At 38.8% G+C, this 9,131-nt stretch overlaps 1 protein-coding gene across 3 annotated transcripts in view; it reads left to right on the forward strand.

Moving 5' to 3' along the window:
• LOC124552237 (guanine deaminase) overlaps nucleotides 1-2,691 on the forward strand; it is a 144,150-nt gene extending 141,459 nt beyond the window's left edge. For all 3 annotated transcript variants that reach the window (XM_047126518.1, XM_047126517.1, XM_047126519.1), the window contains exon 10: nucleotides 2,092-2,691. The gene's annotated coding sequence lies outside the window, so the exon portion shown is untranslated. The remainder of the gene's footprint in view (nucleotides 1-2,091) is intronic.
• Nucleotides 2,692-9,131: the final 6,440 nt, after the last annotated feature.

Genomic DNA, 9,131 nt, shown 5'->3' on the forward strand with positions numbered 1-9,131 from the left:
TACAGGAAATCCACTTTCAATTTAGTACTCTGTTTGAGAAGCATGGCATATGAGACAGAGTTAGTTATTTGGAATTAAGCTTAAAATCGAAATGGTAACTGGTAGGAAGATGAACTGCATATGAAGAGAGATTGTGACTGGGGTTGGAACATGAGAACAATATGTGAGAGAAAGAAAGTATTTGTTGCAGTGCTGAATGATTACAGCAAAATGAAGAAAGCTGAGAGGAAGAGATGGTAACAGTATTCCAGAACAACAGTTGATGACAAGGGTGCCTGTGGAGAAGCGGAAATGGGAACAAAAACAGATGAAATTAAAGGGGAGGGATACAAGAAATAAGGGTGAACAGAAAGTGATAGGCTGGTGTAGATCAGGTTTAGTGACATATCAGAATGAAAACCCAATATATCAGCGAGGATGGAACATAAGGCTCTAACAGTCTGTTGAAGTTGAACCCATAAGAGATTGAGCATCAACTCAGATGTGGGAGGAACCATTGCAGCATTGCATTAAGTTACGTAGATAAAACATGAATCTGGGTTGCTAAACGGGACCACTATTCTCCCACATGCCTTAACCACTGTGGCATTTTGTTCAGTAAATATCAACGAGTCCTCCGCTTTATGAATAGGTTATGATTTTATTTGGTGAATTTTGTATGCAACACAGCAAATCATGACTGACAGTCATCTCAGGAATTTTTTTTATTGTCATTAGGCCTTTAGAGCAATAGACAATTTTTTATACATATAACATAATAATTACATTAGCAAATAGAACTGTTTGGCCATGTCAGTTGTTAGCTTACAATTCTTTTAAATCAAGCAGGCATTGGCAACAAGCCATTCATTTAATGTTTTCCTAAATTCCATATGACATAGCACTTTGAAAAAGTGCAGAATAAAATGTTTTAACCTAAGCTTTGGGTACACATTTCATAAGACATCTTAATAAGTAAATTACTCTGGATAATTAAAAAAAATGGTTCAAATGGCTCTGAGCACTATGGGACTCAACTACTGAGGTCATTAGTCCCCTAGAACTTAGAACTAGTTAAACCTACCTAACCTAAGGACATCACAAACATCCATGCCCGAGGCAGGATTCGAACCTGCGACCGTAACGGTCTTGCGGTTCCAGACTGCAGCGCCTTTAACCGCACGGCCACTTCGGCCGGCGGATAATTAAAATACATGAGTGTTAATAATGTGTTGTTCCCAGGACAATTTGTCATCTACGTAACTTTATGTAACAGGGATCATTAAAAGGACTTTTGTCCTTAGACTAAATACCACCTTTTGTGTTTTGTTCTTGTACTGGACAAACCATTACGATGCTTGGGTGAGTGTATTGTCAGCAGACCTTATTTAGATCATTGTTGTAGTTTAGGAAGGTAATGTCTTCTGCAAATAGCACTATTTTGGGACTTATAAGGGAGTGTAGGTCATTCAAAAACAAAAATGGTCCCCATACAGGTCCCCGCGAAAATATTTGAAATTTTTCAAGATGAGCAGACAACTGATGGTAAATGATGTACTCCATTAATTTGGCCATGACTGGGACTATTTACATTGGTCTGCAGGGTTGTCTTTGTCATCCTTTTTATACCCAGGAACCACACTATGCAACGAATCATTTGTGTGTACTGAGAACACCAAAGAAGGTATTACACTTCCTGGACTGGCTGGATCTCACTGTTCATGGTGAGTGCCATGATGTAGACAGAAAAATAAGCAGATAACTTTGTCCCTTCCAATATGTCATCTTTGGGAAGTTCTGTCTCAGTGCATTAAACACACATTACTTTTTATTTATGACCGCATTACTCTTTGACTGAGACATGAATGTTGAAGTGGAAGTTTTGCTCACTAGAGGCAGCTACCACCAGGTTGGTCAGCTGAACAGGTCTCGTATAATTTTCAGTGATGAGCTTTCTAATTTTGCTGTTACTTGCCATAATTGTCTGTTCATGGTTTTTATTTATAAATAAAGTGCCAGACCAGGGAAAAATATGGAGATCTTAACAAGCAATACATTCTTAAATATGTGAATATTTTGATGTACATACAGCAGTATTGTACCTTGTTTCAGGTGCAGGTGATTGGCTTAGCAAAACTGGCAATTTTAAGTTGTTATACCAAAAAGAGGAAGAATAGAAAATAATTGCACAGTATTTGAGCAGCTTTAAGAAACCAAGTGGCATTATTATGTATATTCAGAACATTTGCTCAACATGGTGATGAAGAAATAATACACGCATTTCCTGGTATCTGGATAGAAATGAAAAGACCTTATCTCTGTCTGTGGATAGTATCAGTGAAAGAAAACAATTGTTCTGTCGAGATTTTACTGCCTTTAAATGTTACCTCAAATGTAAACATCACGGGTTGCTTATTAAGTATTTCATAAGAAAGATATTTTGGTATACCATTAAAGCATTTAATTACAGTATACAACAATAACTGACAAAGTACTTACATAATGTATTAAATGTCGTGTCCACTAAGACACTTAGTTTTTCTGCTGCTTAGTAATAACTGTTTTTTTAGAATACTTTTGTGTTTTTGTACTGAAGTTTGTGTCAACCATTATGAATTTTTAATAAAAAGGAAATGCATTTTAGCACATAATGTTATCCACCTGAAGAATTAACATGTGTGATGAAATTAAAAGAAGACAATCTTCAGCATACAGGCAAGTGTACTCACCAATCTATTACTCTGCCTCCATCATGCCTGCTGTATCACTCTAAATCAGTATGCAGCCTTCCCTTTCCTGGCACTCCTCTAACAAGGGGACCACCTCTATTCATCTTCACTGATTTCTTATATGTAGGGCTTTGGCAAAAGTTGGGGCCTCCAAATGTTTAAGGGAGGGGGAGTATCAGCCAAATAGGAGTAGTGCTCTGAGGGTTCCATACAAACATATATACACAGTTCAACCCTCCTGGGAATTGAGAATCTCAACGATTTGAGCTCATTCGTCTACATCTATATCATTACTCTATTGGTTTTGATGAGCGAGTACCTAAATCCCTGTGGCAGTATATGGTGGACAGTAGCTCTGGTACCAGTAACTGATCTTCTGTTCCATTTCCTCCCCCTTCCCTCTTCATTAACAAATGATGCATGGGAAGAATGATACTGATGGCTAGAAGTCAGTCCGGGGGTTTCCAAGTCATTCAAAAGTGTTTTGTGTAGCTCCGCATTTGCTATAGTAATTCTTGAGAAAATAATGTTTGCAGAATTCTTCCCTCCCCCCCTTTTTGGTTGTACTGCGAAACCTTGATTCTTGCCAGATTTCACGATTCTTGGCCAACAGAAAGTCCCGTATAGATTTCAATGGGCGAGTAATAGATGTATCTTTTGATTGTAGTCGCTCAAAAGCTTAAAATTTTTATATCACCAAGAGACCATACATCTTAAATTTCAATCTGACACATCTGCACATTTCTGAGGAAAAGGGTTCTTAACAGTCAGAGACAACAAAATGATCCATTTTTACCAGTTGAGATATGGAATTCTAAAAATAGTATTTGTTATTCGGGTTGGGGAGGCATTAATCATTTACATTAGCTTAGTTTCCAGGCAGCAGCTGTTGCTGCGGAAAGATTATGGAACAGTAATCTGATGGTTGAGGTGTTGAGCTCCTATGCAGAAACATCTTTTTGTCTTCAATTTTTAACATTACTTACACTGCAAATTATCTGCAATAATATTCAGTATATTGTATTTATTAATAACTGTCATAAAAGGCATGGAGAAGGGAAGGAAGAAGAAAATTTAGGACAGCAAGTAAATTTCCAAGAAACGATTGTGAGGCATACACAAGAACTTTGTATATAAAAGATACTTCTATTATTTTAAAAGTTGTTACACATGCTGGGGTGATACAGGGAGCAATAATTTTTTCTCAGCATCTTGCTGACATTACAGATGCTGTATTTTTACAATTACAAGCTTGTTTTAAGTCTTTTTCTCTAAAGTCTTGATTTACATTCAAAAAGCATTCTCCCTCATCACACAGTTTGACAGCAAGCTACAGGTAATGCATCAATTCACCAAATATTTGTGAGGGTAACTGTTTATAGACACCGGAATGTATTTATGCAGGCTTCTCAGGGTGCAATTTCTTTTTCTCTCATTAAGAGCAGTCCTAAAGCTTTGACGAGATTCTTACTCTGTTGATAAAAATAGACATTGCAGGATTGTAATAGTGAAGTGCACTTGGGAAATCTGTCCTATGATTGTGGATTTATTTGTCCTCTTGCATTGGGATTCAGCCTCATGACCCTTGGGTTACCATTCTGTAGTCTTCCTACAGCGCCAACTACTGCATGGAACCTACGTTACTGTGAATGGCTAATTGCTTACCAAGCCAACGTAAAAAATGCTTTTTTTTCTAAACTCTTTGCATCTGGGGCTCCCCCTTCTTTCGCTTCTGGCGAAGCGATGCGCTTACCACAAATCTGGTCAAAATTGATGATGACTAGTAGGTGCAGTCCCCTCGTAAGTCTGAACTCAAAACCTCGTGCTCTTCCATCTGTCTGACTTCATTTGGCTTGTAAGCAATTTACCTTTGCAAGTTGAACTTCAGGGTACAGTCATAGGAACCAGAATACCTCCCTCCTATTCAAAATCCTCTGCAGGCCACCAGGATGGGGCTTCCACACCAACATATACACACAAGCCATTACATAGTGCACGGCGAAGAGTATTTCGTACAAAAAAAATTAGTGTTTTGTGTCCTGTTCTTTTGCAAGGTAAAAAATGACCACGAGTACATCTCAGTACAAGGCCTAATCTCTCGCCTATTCACGTAGTCTTTATGTGGTACATACAATGGTGGCAACAGAATTGTCAGATGGGCTTCCTCGGATCAAATGTGGGTTCTCTAATTTTACTGAGCATCTCAGGTGCAGCTCAGCATGAGCTTTTCCAGCCTGTTATGGTCCTAGCAGTGCACCTCTGAATTTGTTCGACACATGTTGCCCGGTCTACTTTGTAAAGGTTTTAAACAATGAAGCAACATCTGCTCACGTTAACATCCTGTATGCAATTTCTTGGAAAGATGGACTGCACACTCTAATCCAATTAAATCTTAAATCATCAGTTCACCTTCCATAATATGGTTTTTAAGTGTGTGTCCAATTTCATATGACTTCCCCCTAAGTAAATTACACTATGGGCTCCACATGTTCACCATTAACCCCATAACTGGATAGTTTCTCCTCAAATCAGACTCATCTCAACTCACTGTGAACATAAACCACCCAATTCTTTAAAGAGATACTACTGGTGGTACCAGTTCTTCTTCACTGCAAAGTGGTGGAGGAACACGTATGTTCTATGTAGCTAACAGAAATGTACTATCACTGAATCTGGATATTCAGATAAATTATAGTAAGGCTATTGAGATGTACTTTCAATTTACTGTAGAACTGTGTATTCCTAATTTCTTGGTGTATGTTAAATGGGAGCTTGTTGGATACGTCTGGACCAGAGTATGTAAGTCCTCTTTGAAATGTAGATAAGAAGACAAAAAAAAGGCTACACGAACATTATTTTAACCATCAATGGGTGCTTTTCTCGTTTAACCTCTGTGTCGAGGAGATGTTAAAATGTAATTTTAAACCCTTTCCCTCCACAGGTGAAAATGATCTATTCTGATGCAGATTACCTCGTTGAATATACCAGCAAATTAGTGGGTGCTTTCACTCCTCAAAATTACTCACATTAGCTCCTGTGTGAGCAGTCTAGGCTGATTATCGAGGTTCGGTCCGAGATGACGCCCACTTTGTGAAAGAGGAAAAAAAATCTCTGGACTACAACTTATTAATCAGATTTGCTTTCATTAGCTGTTAACTAATACGAGATCAACAGGGCCAATAATCTTGACCACATAATGACACAGCTTCTTTATCACCTGTTACAGAAGTATCTCCTTCATTTGGACATCTACCATGAAAACAACTGTCATGGCATTAACGACATTTCTCTTGCACAGAGTCTTACCTTTATAACAGAGAGCAGAATAACACATTGACTGTGTTACAGGCACAACACTAACTTCAAACTTGGGGAACATAACATGGGGGTCCCACAAGAATTTATATTGGGTCTGCTCAGCACAGTTTGTTTGACAGGGTTGTCCCATTTTATTGACAGTAATTTGACAATGGACCCAGCTGTCTCCACCAGGTGCTGCGAGTTCTGCTGTTACATGTATTTGCAGCCTGGACTGCAACCACACCAAACTATTGCCGTTCTCACACTGCTATTTACAGCTGATTGAGAGTGAAGCCTGATACCTACTGCTCCCATTGATAATCTTTTGTTTTTAAGAGTCTACACTGATATTCAGTGAGATGCACATTCTCTCTAGGTTTCTCAGTTCTGGTGGGTGTGACGCCAAGTGAGATCTTAATAAATTGAGTGCTGGACCCCCAAGTCTTATTTAAATTGAACCTCTGTCTCTGTTTTTTCTGACATCTTTACTTCAAAAGATGTCCTTAATTATACATGCTGCTCTCGAAACTCGGCATTTGGACCATTATATGTGCCTCATCGTACTGAATTTCCTGATAACATTCGAGACAATTTGTCAGTTGTTTTAACTGGGTGTTTACTAATAGTCTGTCTCCCACATTTCTGTCTGTAGTACTCCCCAAATCAGCTAACAGGAAGCTGGCACTACCTCTGGTTCACCCGCTGTGCAGTTTAGTGGTGTCTGTTTTGGTTGTGGAAATGTGTGTGTGAAGTGGTCGCCATCACACAGTGGGGGTCACCAGGACATATTCCATCTCTTTCATATCAGTGTAGTTTCGAAGGAAAAAGAATTTGAGACTTCTATACAGTTCTCAAGCTTTCTCAAATATTTAAACTTTTTTTTTCTCATGTTCTAGAACATTCTCGAAGATGCCACATGGCATGTGTCTGCTTGATCTGGATTCTTACAAAATTGTCTTAGACAATGAGTTCTGCAGTGTAGTAAAGACAGAGGAACAACTCACTGAAAGCATATTTGCTTATATACAGAAAATATGTAAACAAAAAATGGTGGTGTGAGAGAACAATTTTAGCAACAAAAATGATTAATTCAACAAGCAAGTCACAGAATACAGAATGTGAGGACAGGGTAAGAAAACATATTTACATCCATTGATACAATAGTGAACCAAGATGAAAGCATAAATGCCCCAACAGAATTCTCAATGTTCCCTTAAGCTCTCACAAAAACACTTCTATCTAGCATTGTCATCAAAGAAAAAGGCAAATCAGTATTCAAATAACTTACCATTCAGTTTTAAAAGGCTCCAAATTTCCAACGAGATTAGTATGCACCACGATTATCAAAAAAGCATGTGAATTTAAAACAACTGTGGTTCTCTCACCGACAGCTATACGTAGCATGTTTAAATGTCTGACAAGCACAAAACTTATTCATCCCTGAACCTGAAAGCAAAATACTAAATGTAGTTTATAACAATATACTTTGTATAACTCAAACAATGGAAATACAACCTCCTGATGCTGTGTCTAGCGGCCCAGTTCCACGCCCCTTGGAACTCCAGCAGGCACAGCTAGCATCTTCCAACAACCCCCCCCCCCCCCCCTTCTTCTATAACACCCAGCAAAGATTGCTGCTCATCTGGTGACATCACATCCACTAACAGTGAAAATTTGCAAGTTGGATTAAATATATATATATATATTATTAAATACATTTTTATTTGTATATAATGACAAGGCTGCTTGGTTTTTTCATTAAAAAAATCCTATAAAAACCAGGGAGAGTTCAAATGAATGGGTATGAAACGTTGAAGTGATGTCACTATGTTATTCCAATGCAGCATAAACAAACTTCAAGTCAGAGAAAGCAGGACAGCACGCAATGGAAGCATGCATCATCACCTTTCACTGGAACATTCAAAGCTGTGCCCTTAGCAGGTGAGGTGATGCTCACTGTCTTTTTCGAGTTCCGATACTCGTCGAATTTCTCGAGTACAGAGAAACTTAACAGTGCCAAGTACTGTGAGTCACACTGTAGCCTGCGAAGTCCATCGAGAGCAGACAGCCAGAGTCGCTCACAGAGGGAGCGATTCTCTTCCACGGTAACGCATGTCCACACGTCTCCGAGGTCGTACGAAGTGTTATGGCGAAGTTCGAGTGGGAGCAGGTTGGGCATCTGTCCTAAAGCCCAGACATGTCGCCCTGAGACCTCCACGTGTTTGGGGCGCTGTAAAAACATCTCAAACGGAAGGATACGGGAGTCAGTCCTCCACTGTGACAGCCACACGAATACTGGGAACAGGGAATCCTTCGGCCCCTGAAACAGTGGGATAGTTGTGCTCAGGCCTCTGGTGGGTGATTACTTGTGGGTAAAAACTTCAACTGTACTCGGAGGATTGTTTAGTATCTTTTCTTTTGAACAGCCCTCGTACAAATAAACCCCTCTTTCCTCGGCTATACGAAGATTGTGAGACACCTTGAATATAAAATATATTCATTTCTTACAACTGGCAATTGCTGACATTGCGTTATCATATGGATGATCTAATTATATTTGGAAAGAAAACAAATGCAATTATAAAAATGTTTGCTTTGTATAAATATTGTATTACACACATACTGACCGTATTACAACATTATCTCTGTGCTAATGAAGACACTCTTTACTGTGGCCAACTCTCCTATTGCTTCTGCAGTAAAGTCTGTCAGTTCTTTAACCTACCAGTAGGCACACCTAAAGTTGTCACACGAGCAGGCGCGCATTGTAAAATTTCTGACACAGACATTTTTTAAGTAAATGCAAGCCTGTGCTCAATAAGCTGTTAAAGATATTGGATAAAGATCAACGAATACATACAGTTAACTTTTTTATTACACTTACCTTTGCATACTGGCTCCCACAGTAAAGCTTGCATCTGTGACGACACTACCTCGCTTTCAATTCCAGAAAAATAATTGAGTAAGCTAAACAAGAAACAGGAGCCATTTTAAGATTGTCAAGTAAACATTAACAATTGAATACACTGCAATGGTGATGTAATACCTCAAGGTTAAGCCATAAAAACGACTGCTGATGTAAAAAACTGCAATTTGCCTCCAATATAACACAGGAGCAGCACT

The sequence above is a fragment of the Schistocerca americana genome, chromosome 10 (genome assembly GCF_021461395.2).
Source record: "Schistocerca americana isolate TAMUIC-IGC-003095 chromosome 10, iqSchAmer2.1, whole genome shotgun sequence".
Lineage (NCBI taxonomy): Eukaryota > Metazoa > Arthropoda > Insecta > Orthoptera > Acrididae > Schistocerca > Schistocerca americana.